This window comes from Acipenser ruthenus, chromosome 19 (genome assembly GCF_902713425.1).
Source record: "Acipenser ruthenus chromosome 19, fAciRut3.2 maternal haplotype, whole genome shotgun sequence".
NCBI lineage: Eukaryota > Metazoa > Chordata > Actinopteri > Acipenseriformes > Acipenseridae > Acipenser > Acipenser ruthenus.
Genome location: NC_081207.1, coordinates 11,901,036 through 11,906,871, shown reverse-complemented (window position 1 = coordinate 11,906,871; position 5,836 = coordinate 11,901,036).

Genomic DNA, 5,836 nt, shown 5'->3' with positions numbered 1-5,836 from the left:
ACTCTATTTACAATATAATTTACACAAAATAATCCCTTTAAATACACTTAAATACACTTAACATGCCCCACTAATTATTACAATCCATCAAAACATTACACACAAAAGATAACATTCCTTCGCCCAGGGGAGCAACCACCAAGAAAAGGTGTTAAAACGAATCCTCGCCCAGGACAATTGGAAGCTGCTAAAGACTGGAAAATGCTGGTAGATGTTGGTCAATGGCTTATTTTTCCACCTGAGATTGCCACCACTAACCTTCGACCAGATATTGTCTTGTGGTCTGGATCAAAACGCCTTGTTCACCTGGTAGAGTTAACAGTGCCATGGGAGGATGCTGTTGATGAGGCGTATGAGAGGATGAAACTGCGGTATGAAGTGGAACAGCGAGGATGGAGAGTCCGGGTTTACCCAGTGGAGGTGGGTTGTCGAGGATTTGTGGCACACTCTACAACCTGATTTCTCAGAGACGTCGGATTCAGTGGCCAAGAGTTGCGTCGCACAGTGAAGAACTTATCTGAAGCAGCAGAGAGGAGCAGCAACTGGCTGTGGTTGAGACGGAAAGATTCTGGCTGGGGACAGGTAAGTAAGCTGGGCTGAGTTGAGTGGGGGACGGAGGGGGGTGATGCTGGGACGCCAGAATCACCGTAGAGCCCTCTTGAGGTGTTGTGGGCTAGTCGACGAAACACCGAGGATGGAAGGTGCCCACTTGAAGACCCCAGAGATGTACCCTACTTAGCTCAATCCAGACGGTTGTCATGCTGATGCACTGGGGAGACCGCACTGTGGTTGATCCCTGGAGCCAGCATCGCAGCCGTTGTGTGTGCTGATGCTCCAGGGAGGCAAAATACACTTCAGCAGCATTACACTTCAGCCATTAACACCAGACAGAAGGATATCTACATCATCAAATGGAAGGAAGCGTAAATGGATGGACACACATATGGATCACATTAGTTTACTGTAAAGCTACGTCTTAGTTGGTGCTTATCTTGGCGAGAGCCGAGTTCAAATCAGCATGAAGTTTTAACATCTACTCTCGTGTAATGGAAATCATTACGTGCAGGGCAATAGATTTGAAAAATTAATAGAATATACGTGTTATTTATATGCCTTTAGGTGAGCGGCCATTTGCAACATTTCAGAATGTTCAAATAAGATGCACCAGCATCCGACTGAGGCGTTCTGTGGACATTCCTGCCTTTCATTACTAGACCTTTGCTTTTAGTAGATAACAGTACTGCATCATTGACTTTACAACATGAACATACTGAAGATCATCAATCACTGCATACACTGATGTACTTTTAATTTACTGTATTATGGTTTCACTATGTTGTTATTAGGGAGTATGGTAACTGCCCAACCTACATGCTTTTATTACTGCACGTAGTTATGAAACCATGTCTCTGTGACACTGATATAATAGCGAGGGCAGTTAAGAGTAACACCTGCCATTAAACATTGTGATTACTTAATGCTGTAATACTGCAGGATAATAATGAGAGACAATCTCTGTATGCCTGTGAGTGTTTTTGTAAATGTATATTATGGTTAGAAAATACACTGAGCCTTAACCATGATTACAGAATATGTATGGGCAAAGCTACAGTATCTGAAATGTTATCAGTATGCATTTAAACTGAATTAACCTCTAAAGTAGTGTGGCAGGGCAGAGCCCTGCCCGTAAATAAAGTGTTGGGGTTGTATGTTTTGGTGGTGGTTGGCAGGGATGGGGTTAATTCCGGTCCCTACCAAAAACATGTGAGACTGTGACTGTTCACAAATAAGATAATTGGTGTTAATTGGGAACAGTTTGAAGCTCCATTAAGGAGAGGAATGCCAGGGAGCTGGTACTGTGTGACCAGTAACCAGCGTAGCTGTCTGGTGGTGTAAAAAGTTAAGAGTGTTTTTGTTGGGTAAACGGCTTAGCTGTCCCAACCCTTTAGTTAAGAAAATATGTGTTTATTCTAGGTCTCCAAGTGGAGATAGGCTTTTGTTTTTGTTTTGTTTTGTTTCAACTTCTGTACATAATAAAAAGTGCATGAGAGTGCTTTAAAAAGTACTGTTCTGTGTCTTGGTTTGCTTTAAAATGAACCTTGAACAAGGAAGATCTTTCACAGTAGATTATACATTTAGAACCAGTATACCAACCTCATTTTTTAAGTGGACATTTTGATTTACAGTATCTGATATACAACAGTGGATGGATTATGGAAACACCCTTCAGTAAGAAGCATTGTTTATTCATGGCTTCTCAACATCTGTTATTCATTTCATTACATAAAATGAGCTTCTCAGACACTTGTAGTACTGTACACAAATACTATAAGCTGGGACAAATATCTATTCATGAATATCAATTTGGCAAGTTAGGGTCTCCATGATAAAGCAGAATTCGGTATTGTGTTCTATCAGGGATTGAAGCAGGGTATAATTTTAGTGAGAGGGCAGTATTGTGTGCTGGAAAGGGCAGCACCACAAGCTTTAAAGTCTAAGGGAGTCCTTTTTCAATTAAATAACACATATTCTGATGTCGTGTTGAGTGTTACACTGCCACTACTGATTTTGACCCTTGTCACAGATGTAAAATAATTCTTTATAGGTCAGATGTGATGTCATTTAAATGTATAGGCAGAAATTGGGGGGGGGGGGGGGGGGGGGGGGGGGGGGTCAGGGCAAATCAGTGTTACCCACATGGTTTCTGTTAATGAGTGGAATGTGTTTAAAACAGGAACTTGATTTGGTGTCAGGCAAGCTGAAGATAAAGACTCTCTCTATTATTTTGCACAACATGTCTATGTATCACTTTCAGTGTATATTAATTAGGGTCTGAGCCATTTTAGCCTGTTTTTTTTTACACTGTTGTTAGGTACATGTCATACATGAAATGAATGTGCACACATCAGTCTTTCATAAAAAAGTGAAATAGTTTGAAACTCACCCTGTTCAATACAGATAACAAAAACCACAGAAAAACAGAGACGCTTTTTAGAAAAACATTATTTATTGTTTGTAAAAAATATTTTATCTGACAGTGTACAATGAAACTTCAACATGTAGGGAACATGTGAAAAAAATTGAACAAATTGGATAATAAATAAGGAAGGTATGCCCAGATATACAAAATCAACCAAAAAAAAAAAACTGATTCATTTTAAATGTGCAAAAAAAAAAGAATAAATTAAAAAGAAACAAAAACCCATTGAAATTATTCATCCCAGGCACCCTGATCATGTGGCACAAGGTGGGGCTGTTCACTGTGGCTTGAATTGCCAGCAAGGTGGTGACCATGGCAACATAACACTCAACAGCACTTGTCTTGTGCAACTGATCCACAAACACGAAACACAAATACCGGTATATATTTATCGGATATTAGGTCCTTGTGCCTTCAATGTCACCATTTCTCTTATTTTGTAAAGATTTTGTAAGAAAATGTACTGCACTGAGGTAGGTTTGTTATCAGCGCCGCAGTAACATTCTAAAACACTCCCATTCAACCCTATCTCCTAATATGGTCATCTACCAGAAATAAACAAGTAGGACCTTGTTTGAAAGCTTAGACCAAAGATGTTCTCACCAGGATTGGCAATTCACACAGAGAATTACGGGATTTAGAGAGTGCTCCGGTGAAAATGTTCTATGGAGAGTCAATGGAGCTGTGTCAAATTTTGCTATGTTTTGCAGATTTGCGATACGTTATTAACATTTCTCTGTAGCCCAATATGTCTGTAATGAAATGGCATAATCAGCAAATGATGAAGGAATAATATGTTGCCAATGTGCCAAATACGTTACTGTTCTCAAAAAACAGCATTTTTCTTATGTGGGGCTAATTACGTTAGTTTGTTTAATAATTAATTTAAACACTTAATTAACTTGTATAATTAATACAGTTCAAATTAACGTGCGTTAATCAACAGTGTGGAGTAGTGGTTAGGGCTCTGGACTCTTGACCGGAGGGTTGTGGGTTCAATCCCCAGTGGGGGACACTGCTGTTGTACCCTTGAGCAAGGTACTTTACCTAGATTGCTCCAGTAAAAAAAAAAACTGTATAAATGGGTAATTGTATGTAAAATAATGTGATATCTGTATAATGTGAAATAATGTATAATGTGATATCTTGTAACAATTGTAAGTCGCCCTGGATAAGGGCGTCTGCTAAGAAATAAATAATAATAATAATACTATATGACAATTACCATATTAGATCACCGACTAAACACAGACAATCTATTAGTTATCTGTTAAATAATCGGAATATTCATTCACATTAATTAAGACCTCATCAATATTATTTTAGTTAATGACGTGTATAAGATCGAAGAATTACAATGAACACACAAAACTCCCTAAACCATAACAAGGTAGGTTAAAATATTGTAGCGGTTTATTAAATAATAATAATAAGGGTGCAGACAGGAAAAACTTTTAAAATCATAATGAGGTAACAGTTCACATACATATCAATGCAGCATAAGTCCACACCTATTCTTTGAATGTATACAGTGGCTCTCAAAAGTATTCACCCCCCTTGGACTTTTCCACATTTTATGGTGTTACAACATGGAATCAAAATGGATTTAATTATGAGTTTTTGCCACTGATCAACACAAAAAAGTCCATAATGTCAAAGTGAAAAATAAAATCTACAAATTGTTCTAAATTAATTACAAATATAAAACAGAAAATAATTGATTGCATAAGTATTCACCCCCCTTGGACGTTTTCACAGTTTGTTGTGTTACAACCTGAAATCTTGATGCATTTAAATGGGATTTTTTTTTCCTTTGATTTACACAACCTACTCAACAATGTCAATGTGTGAAAAAATGGGGGGGGGGACGGGACAAATCAATTAAAAATAAAAACCTGAAAAATCTTTATTAGATAAGTATTCACCCCATTTGCTATGACACTCCTAAATAAGCTCAGGTGCAACCAATTGCCTTCAGAATTCACACAATAAGTTAAATGGAGTCCATCTGTGTGCAATAAAAGTGGTTCACATGATTTCAGATTAAATACACCTGTCTCTAAGGTCCCACAGTTGGGTAGTGCATTCAAAGCAAAGATACTACCATGAAGACCAAGGAGCTTTCAAAACAACTCCGGGATAAAGTTGTGGAAAGGCACAGATCAGGGGAGGGGTATAAAAATATTTCAAAGGCATTGAATATCCCTTGGAGCACAGTCAAGTCGATCGTTAAGAAGTGGAAGGTATACGGCACCACCCAAAATCTGCTTAGAGCAGGCCGTCCTCCCAAACTGAGCAGCCGGGTAAGAAGAGCATTGGTCAGAGAAGCCAGCAAGAGGTTCACCTTTCAGCAGGACAATGACCCCAAGCACACAGCCAAAGCAACACTGGAGTGGCTTAAAAACAAGAAAGTGAATGTCCTGGAGTGGCCCAGTCAAAGCCCAGACTTGAATTCGATTGAGAATTGTGGCAAGACTTCAATATTGCTGTCCACCAACGATCCCCATCCAACTTGACAGAGCTTGAACAATTTTGCCAAGAAGAATGGGCGAATATTGCACAACCCAGGTGTGCAAACCTGGTAGAGACTTACCCCAAAAGACTCACAGCTGTAATTGCTGCCAAAGGTGGTTCTACCAAGTATTGACTCAGGGGGGTGAATACTTATCTAACCAAGACATTTCAGTTTTTTTTATTTTTCATTAACTGTTGTTTCACAGTAAAAATTCTCTTGCCTCTTCAAAGTGTTGAGTAGGTTGTGTAAATCAAAGGGAAAAAATGCATCAAGATTTCAGGTTGTATCACAACAAACTGTGAAAACATCCAAGGGGGGGTGGAGGGTGGGGGGGTTGAATA